At 32.7% G+C, this 9895-nt stretch overlaps 1 long non-coding RNA gene across 1 annotated transcript; it reads right to left on the bottom strand.

Annotated features, from left to right (window-relative positions):
* Positions 1-7067: 7067 nt before the first annotated feature.
* On the bottom strand, positions 7068-9513 carry LOC115965555. The gene is made up of 4 exons (XR_004086106.1): positions 9320-9513; positions 8965-9006; positions 7527-8108; positions 7068-7308 (listed from the first exon to the last, which is right to left on the bottom strand). It is a non-coding gene; the product is annotated as an uncharacterized LOC115965555 (long non-coding RNA).
* Positions 9514-9895: the final 382 nt, after the last annotated feature.

Below are 9895 nucleotides of genomic sequence, written 5' to 3'. Positions count from 1 at the left end.
CCTTTTTGGCGTTTCATTTAGTAGTTTTTTTCCGCCTCTTAGATCATATAGTGAGCTGCTAATTTTCTGGTGTAGGCTAGGCAAGTTCATCCAGATAAAAATCCAAACGACTCTCAAGCGGCTGAAAGATTTCAGGCTAGTTCATCCAGATAAAAATCTACTAATTTTTTCCTTATAGAAAAATTCAGGTTTTGGCTTTTCAATACTATAGAAACAATAAGGAATCTACTAACGGAAAAAATTAATACTTAAGTTTTGATGTGTGATTAGTGTGCTGTCCAAATTCAGACTGAACTATAATTAGAAATTAGAATCCCAATAGGGTTAAGTTAGAGACGTAATGCCAATGGCAGTTAATAGAAAAATATTCTCATGCAGGGATTGTAGATGGTCTTTTCATTTATGATTTTATAAGCTAACACGCTATCTGCATAAATTTCCATCATCTTATTTTTATCATCTTCATTGTGTAGGTTTTCCTAAAGCAGCATCTTACAAATGTTGTCTTTTGACTCCAATTTTGGTGATGAAGGTTAGTTTTCTGTTTGGGGTTTGTGTTTGTTTTAACTTCGGTTCTTTTTTGATAGCTCTATTACTGTCCTTTTGTTGAGCAAGATTTTTTAGTCCTCTGAACTGAATTAGTAGCCAAATCCTTGCATTTTTTAAACTTCTCAAATATCTAGCAACTTTGGAAGTTGAACTTAGAAACTGAGTTTGTAAGTAATTTTCTCCATAAAGTTCATTATTTTTTTGGTTCTTCCTTGCCATTCCAGGACAATGTTGCAAGTTCAAACACAAGCAGCTTAAGATCATTCTTTATTGGAATGGCATTCTTATTTCACACACACCCATAACATTCATCACACTCTTAAGAATTTTTGTGATTGAAAAATATAGCAATTCCAAATTATGATGGATGTCAATTATTAAAATTTACTCAAAAAATAGAAGAATTATGTTTGTGATTGTAATTCTGAAGGTGTTAATTTTTTTTTTCTTTTCAATGGCTAAAAGATACTCCTTCCTTGATTGTGATAAATGGTTATTTTTGGCCAAACTATGTGTGTTTTTCACATTAGGAGTGCGATAATTCTCTAGTCCTAATATAATGAATCGAGTTAAAAAGGGACATTAGTGGTGGGTAAAGCAAATAACTTGAATATCTCAATGTGTTAAGAGCTTTTGGAATATAAAATTGCAGAAAGAATATGCGAAGGACAGTTTGCATCATTAGAAGTCCTATCTTCTAAGATGATGGGTTTCCCTTTCACTAAAGAGAACCTTTTTTTTTTTTTTTTTCACAATACTGTGGACCCTTCTTAATTTCATGGCCATTTCCTTCTTGAACATGTTTTAATCTTGTAGACACAACGTTTTTGTTTTTTTCATGCCTCCATATGTGTATGTGCACAAATGTACATAAAAGGAGAAATTGTTTCGTGATAGTACCATGAGCCGCGTGTTCTTCTCTTAGGCGTAGGCTTTTAATCCCCACTCACTTTCTTTTGACTTTACACACCAATTGTGATATAATGATTATAGTTTTGTTTATTATACATAAACTATTAATAGCAAACAAAAACATCGAGATCCACCATCTTATAAAAATAATTGGAAACATGTTCTTGAAAAATCAACCCATTCCAATGAGTTTTGGAATGTCACCCAAAATCTTATATTCATGGCAAATTTTATTCAGTCCTAGACCTTCACAAATTCCTATCAAATTTAGTTAATTATATATATCGTACTAGTGCTATCATTTTCAATTTAGTATTAGTATTTTTTTTTTTTTAATCTATGAGGCCTATTTTATCATCTTAGATGTATGAGGCCTATTTTCCATCTCTAAATAGGAAATATGGATTTATGCGACTGTTGAAGAATGTTTTCTGATTTTGTTTAATTAACCTTGTATGTTACTTTCGTTCCATCTCTTTTTCTATATACAGGTTAAGAATTTAATAGCTTGATTTGGTTATTGTGAATTGGCTGCTGCAAATCTTTCTGGTCAACTGGTTCCACAACTTGGTCAGCTTTTAAATCTGCAATACTTGTAAGTCATCTTCACATGCAGGGCAAGTTGTTTGACTGTATTTTTTTTTATTTTTTTTTTGTGTTGCATGAGTTAGTGTCAGGATATGTCCACACAAGAAATAGACTTCACTACCCATAAGAAATTCTTAGGCTGCTTGTAAAACTCCCACCTCCTTGATTAATTATAGTTGGGTCCTTTCCTCATTTGAAGTTCATCTCCGCGTTTAATGCTGGCATGGCTGGTATTATAGTTCTAAAGGGTAATTATGCCAAAGAAGCATTTATTCAACAGTTTGAAAACAATCCCCTTTTTCACAAATATTTAATCAAGAAAAGAAATAGATTTCCTTCCAACACAATCCAATATGCAGTAACTAATTAGCAACTCTTAGAGACTAGAATCAAACAAAAAGACTAATTAAACGTTTATATGCTATAACTATGATGAGGTAGAATTGATGAACACCATTTTTTTCATTAATGAAATGTTTGGTAGGGCCTGTGAAATGATCATGTTTATTGAAGGTGAACGATCAGCAATAAGACAGATCGATCCAATAGGATCAGGTGGGAACTTTGTGATGTTTTTATTTTGTGATGTAAAAACCAAAGTTTGTTGGGAACTTTTATTTTATATGTAATTATTTGGATATGTAATTAATCTTCTGGCAACGAACATAATTGTTTTGTTTATGTAAAATTATCGTTTATGTAATTAATATTTTGGTAATGATTTGATACTATATAGTATCGAATATGCAATTTGTTTTGTTGATATTTTGGTAATTAATGATTTCATATATGCAATTTGTTTTGTTGGTTCAGTATTGTTGCATTTTGAGTGTTGGAATTACAGGTTTTGTGTTTTGGACAGTAATGTGCTTAGGAAGAAAAAAAATATTAAAAAAAAAAAAAAAACCTATAGCTGCGTTTTTTGCCCGAACCAATCCACTGTGAAGAACCCGGCTATAGCTGCGTTTCAAATGCAGCTCTATGTTGCATCTATAGCCGCGTTTTCTATGAAAACGCGGCTATAGGTCCCTCACCTGGGAGCATAAAAAACGCGGCTCTAGGATTGGACAAACGCAGCTATAAATCCCGTTTGGGCTGCGTTTTTGTAGAAAACGCAGCTATAGGTCCCGCATATGGGTTCGTAAAAAAACGCAGCTCTAGTATGTCTGGAACGCAGCTACAGACGCCGGTTTGGGCTGCGTTTTTAAAAACGCAGCTCTAGGTCCCCGCAAGGGGCTATGGCCTCGCCGCATAGGCTGTGTTTGGAAACGCAGCCATAAAAACGCAGCTATAGCCTATAGCTGCGTTTTTTATTGGCTATAGCTGCGTTTTGCAAATGCGGCTATAGCCTTATTTTTTTGTAGTGTAATTGACAAATCTTTTTAAACAAGCTACATACTACATTGAGTACTAAATTAGTTGTGTAGCACAGACAATGATAAACTTCTTGGTACGAATGACATGGTGCCCCTAGGATCAGGATTGGACATAAATTAACCATGAATAGCCAAAAGGGTGAAATGATTATTGCAACAAGTAGCTCTATAGCAATAATTCCAGAAACTAGACAAATGAACCTCAATCTGGGTAGGTTCTCAGTGTCTTGAGGTAGTAGCTTTATCCCAATACATGCAATGCCATGGACAGTTGTAGCCATGATGAAAAACAAGATGATAGCAAAATGTGTATCAAGTGGCGAGACGCCCATGACTGGAAAGTGTAAACCAATTAAGGCAGTCGAAAATGGGGTGAGGAAGAGAAGAAGCCCATGAAATGCTTCAAAGAAAACGAGTGTTTCATCACTGGCACATACACAAATAAGAGATCCTTGAGCTTTTACATCAATAAAAAAAACCCGCAAAATCAACTTTACTTCAAGAATAAAAAAAGGAAATCCCTTCAACTTTATTAAGTTTCTCTCCCAAACCTACCACAATGAGTGCAATTCAATGCAAAGAGATGAACAAGCCACTATCAATATACCCTTACTATAAGAAATAATCTGAAAATTTGTCTTATCAAGAGATGAATAAGCCACTATCAAGATTATTTCATTCACCCTTACTATAAGAAATAATATCTGACAATTTGTCTTATCAAGAATTCTAAAAATTCCGTCTATCATATGTGTGTATGCTTGGGCAGTGGTGAGTTTGTAATAACTGAAGTCATTCAATAAGCAATAGGTCTGATATAAGACTTCTTGTTCCTCATACATGCATTAATCTTGATGTTAAAATATAAACAACAACCAAGCCTTAGTCCCAAAACTTTGAAATCTACTAGGGATCCTCAACAGACTAATCAGAGTTGGCCACATATATTATTTTTTGTCATTCTAATCATACTCTGTCTCCTTTATTGATGTGTCATTTTTTACTACTTCTATTAATGTTATTTTAGAAATTTCTATAACTTTTTTCATTCACTCAACATGAACCAACTCAAACCAACTCATATCCTCATTGATGGATTAATCGATCTCCTTTGCACATGATCAATATTTATTAATTTAGTTCTAAAAATAATCCATTCAATATTGCCGGTTTGTATTTATTTTCAGAACTAATTTAATAAAATCCATGTCATAAGAAAAATCAAATGGATTATAAATAAAAAACTGAAAATATAGACTATAAATAAAAAAATCTTAATATAGAAAGTTATATATGTGTGTTGTTTAGTTATTTGATATACGAAAAATTTTATTTCAAATTATCATGCCTTAGGCCTCAAATTGTAGCGCGCCTGCACTCATTTTATGAATATTGCTTTTTAATAGCCTTACATTTGATACTATAGAGTTTAATTGGTGTTATAACAATCTTATAACATTTTCCCTTTAACTTAATAGGTATCCAACGATCATACAATACGTCTGTATACTTTTCCACTTCTTTCTCCTTGCTCTAAGTGAGTGAAAAACACTACCTGTCCTATATACAGCAACTGCCGCAGTATTGCGGGCAGGAAATTCTTGTCCAAAAGACATTATGAACAGAAAAAGGTTTTGAGGGAATGGAGTTTTGAGACAAAGATAACGGACGTATCATTAATGCACAGATTGCAAGCTTACCTTCTGCGCATCCGCACATTTCCTCAAAACTAGATCAACATTCAGTGGAAGTTGGCTTGTGTTGGCTTACGGTTGCAGAGTAATATGTAGTTACTAAAAAATTATACTAAAGTCTTTTATATTATAAAATATTAGTAGAACATTTTATTTTTGCAGCTTCTTTAAAAATATTGATAGATGCGTGACTTTATGGGGAAATTCTTGCTTCTAGAAAACCAACAAATTAAAATGCCTAGATACACATTTGTTTTCTAAAAAAAGAAAATGTTTATTTATTTATTTATTTTTTATTTTTACAATTTGACCAATTATTAGGATTAATAACACTTTTCCTCCTTAACAATGGTTTAGTTGTACTGTCCATCTACTCTTCAGAACTGAATAATGTTACCCATTAACTATTAGTAACAGGCGCCTTGGCCCCATCCTTTAAATTCTCCAAATACGTCATTAACTACTCTTTTAATACAACTAATTATTTCATTCCACATCTAATCATCATCTTCACCTATACCTGTCTTCTTAAGTCAATTTATCTTTGAACACAACTTGTTTCTCTCCCTTCAAACCCCATCACTGTCTAATCTCTCTCTCTCTCTCTTCCTTTGATTTCATTTCATTTTTATTTTTATTTAACTTTCTAATGCACATATCTAGTACCACCAACCTATATTGAGTGGTTATGTTCTCCCCTAATATCATCTTTCAACCTTTAAAACATCTACCATTAACTTTTCAAGTAAGGATTAAATTTATCTACTATAAATTAAATTAAATGTGGGAATCCCTCTTCTTAAACCAGGTGTTCATTAATGTTAAATCCTATGTTGCTCTAAAGTCTATAATAACATCTCTTAATGCATTTCTTACTCCATAACCTTGGCCCCCATTAGCTCTTTCAAAACTCCCACTATTTTTTCCGATATAACCATTCAGGCCTCATTCAATAATAATTATTTCTCAGTTTGGTACCCCCTAAATCAATTCATTCATGATTAATATCCTTCCAAAATTTGTCCAATTGATTCTTCTAACTTTTGTTTGAGAAGTCTTTGAGACTATGTCAATTGTCTCTTCTCCTAAAACAAGTGTCATTAACAACATTCCATCCCTATCCTCCCAACCTCAACCACTTTTTTGTAAGGACATTTATCCATTTCTAATTCTATATTTTTCTGTATACCATAATCTATGTATTAAATTTTCAATTTATCTAAAATTTTCACCTATTCCCTTAATCTCCCAAAGACACAAAGTTTATGACATACCACAAACCCAATAAGGGGCCTAGAGAAAGTGAGGCCACTACATGCTCAACCTATATGTCTATCTGTCTATATAATTTATCAAATTATCTAACGAATATATATTGATCTACTTAATTTGAGACTTACCATAATAAAATAAAATGAAATTTAACCGTTATTCTAAAAAATTTGTCAGAACTATCATAGTCATAACTCTAACCCCTTTAGGGTGTGTTTGGTTGGGGTGAAAACAGAGAGATGGAAAATAGGAAGAGGAAAATAGGATGAAAAATGCTGTTTTCTACTGTTTGGTTGAGGAAAGAAAATAAGAGAGACAGAAAATAGGGAAGAAAGTTTTTCCTCATAGGCCCTCTTTTTTATCCTCCCAAATTGGGAGGAAAATAAAGAGAGAAAAGTTATGAGAAATGCATTTTATACAAATACCTCTACTTTATTACACTCACCTACCCCTCTCACTTTTCCACTATTATATAACAAGACCATAATAATCAATTTATAGAAATTACATTTTTCATTCTTCTCTTTTTCTCTCTAACCAAATAAAAAAGTTTTCCACCCTCTCACTTTTCCACCCTTCCAACCAAACACACACGAGAGAAAACCAAATCTTTTCTATCCTCCTACTTTTCCATCCTTTCACTAATTTTCTATTCTCCCATTTTTCCACTCCTCCAACCAAACAGACCATTAATGAAATAAAATCTTTCCAACCGGCAAGTGGCAACCTCAACAATTATAAATCTCCCTACCCAAAAGAGGTTCCAACAAAGATAATCCATTCCTATTGAGTTACCCCTAAAAAAAAGGCCATTTCCATTGAGTCCAAATTTCTCGACGACTTTAATGATATCAATATTCTATCAAATATCCGTGTTGCAACTGGCTTTAGTCCAATCCAGGATTTGCTTCAAACACCTAAAAGGAGAAGATAAAGGGGTGAGATAATAAGTAGAACCTATCAAAAACAACTCAATAGGTAGGACTTGTTAACATGGGGCATGGGGACTAGCCATTTTAGTAAAATCAAAATGTGACAATCTTCTACAATATTTTGCAAAAACAAGTCAGAGAACAAAGTGAAAATAAATTCAAACTTCCACAGGGAAAATTGCGTAAGTGAAAATTTTGCTTACTTTGTAGGTAGTTCACAATATCAGGCCACTAAATCCTGAATTACTGCCAGCTGCGTCTCAAAATCTCCTTCCCTTGAAGAAATTGCATCAGAATCTCCTGATTGGAATATCTGTAAGAGCCGCCCATACATCCAACAAAGTAATCCAAAAATCTTGTTATACAAGATATGTACTGCCTTGAGTACCATATCAGTTGTTTTGTAAAGACCCTCATAAATTCCTTGGTACCAATGATGCAGTACCCCAAAGGTCAGGATTAGACATAAATCAAACATGAATAACCTAAGGGGAGAAATGATTAATGCAAGAAGTAGCTCAGCAGAAAAAATTCCAGAAACCAGACAAACAAGCCCGAAGATGAAACGGTAGGCAGCATCTGCATCTTGCGGTTGTACTTTTATCAACAAATTTGCAATGATATAGACAATTGTAGCCACTATTAAAAGTGAGATGATACCAAGATGTGTTTCAAGTGGCGAGACACCCATGAAATGAAAGAGTACACCAATTATGACAACCAGAATCGCATCGAAGAAGACAAGATCCACATCAAATGCTTCAAAGAAAACACGTTCTTTATCACTAGCACATACACAAACAAAAAATCCATTAGCTTCAAAATCCACTTAACTTCTCCCCAAAAATATAAGAGGGAAAAGGGAAATTCTTTTAGCTTCAAAGATTTCTAAGATGATCTTGTTATATGCATTAATTTGAAAATATTATGATTTAAGTTGAAGGTGTATAAAACAGGTCAAGGAAATAAACGATTTGGAGGTGAAGAGTATTAAACAGATATAATATATAGAAAATTAATATTGAATTGACTTAATATGTAGAAAATAATATTAAACAGATTTTAAAATAAAAAATCTTACCATATAATATTAATAAATCTGGTTATTATTATTATTTTTTATTAATTTTCAAATATTAATAAAAAATCTTACCATATAATATATAATATTAAACAGATATAATATAGAAAATCTTACTAACCAGATAGGTTATATGGTAAGATTTTTAAAAAAAATAAAAAATAATAATAATAACCACATGTGGTAATTGAAATTTCAATATTAAAAAAAAAAAAGACATTAATGTTTACCCTAATAAATATCAAAGACCTAATCTGCTTAGCTAACCCTACTAAATAATCCCCAAACTATGCATATCCAGAAGCTAAAGCGTAACTTCAATTAGGCATACAAGCACATATATGTACATACATAAACATATTTATACAAAAACCCTGTTAAATATGTGATAAAAAGCTTACAAAATTGAACCCTGATCGCTAAATTCAAAGCCGCATTTAAGTTGAAACTTTTAGAAAAAAAAAAAAAAATCAATTATTAAACAAGAATTAATCCATGTAACAATCAAATTTAGAAATAGAAAAACGAAGGAATAGAGAGATAAAACCCAGAAGCCAAACCGTTCCAATGTTTGACGAAGATTTGCCCAAATTGATAAAACCCTGAGACTTGTAGAAAACAAAAGGCAACAAGTCAATTAATAAACAAAAATTGATCCAACCATCAAAAATAACGATCAAAATTGAAAAGCAAAAGAATAGAGATATTAAAGATTTCAATCAGATCGTTAACAATCCACTACTAAATAAAAATAGAATCAAGTAACAAACAAATTTAAACAAAGAAAGAGAGGACTTGAAAATGGCAGATAAGAGGGCATAGGAATAGTCATGGTTAGGGACTTAGGGTTAAGGTTTTTTTTATAGGAGATGAAGAAGAGGCGTTGTTCGAGCACTAATTTCTAAAATTCCTAACCTCTGCGGCTCGACGCATGCCGTTGTTTGATATCAATGGATTTTGGGGTTCTGATGCCCAAATAGGGGGTTTGGGTTTGGATCCCAACCTCTGAAATTCACGTTTCTTAACACAGATCGGCAACGGCAAACTTCCATTGCCACTGCCATCGGAGATCACAACGCTTTCTGTCCGCGTCCGAAGCTATTGTTTTTTTTTTTTGAGCTAAAACGATAGAAGAAGCTGTCATTTTTAAAAAGGGCAAATTTGACGGTTGACCGAGAGTTGGAAAAAGGAAAGTAACTTTTTAACCTTAATTATTAAATAAAAAAATTAAAAAAATTAAAAATAAAAATTATATAAGATAAAAACATGTGTAGTTAAGAATTAGGGCGGAGCCTGCATTCAGTGGCTAGTGTCACTGGATGTATTACGATGCTAATATATATCTAAAATTAGATATGTGTTCTTATCCTGACGGGTCCAGTGGTCATTGGCCACTGAACACAAGCCAGACCTTAAGAATTAAATAACCGCTAACCTTAGGATGATCGTATATAAATATAGATAAGGTGTGGAGAAAATGATTAGAGTTCA

This window comes from Quercus lobata, chromosome 10 (genome assembly GCF_001633185.2).
Source record: "Quercus lobata isolate SW786 chromosome 10, ValleyOak3.0 Primary Assembly, whole genome shotgun sequence".
Taxonomy (NCBI): Eukaryota; Viridiplantae; Streptophyta; class Magnoliopsida; order Fagales; family Fagaceae; genus Quercus; species Quercus lobata.
Note: the sequence above shows the minus strand (reverse complement) of the source record. Positions and strands in the feature narration are given on the sequence as shown.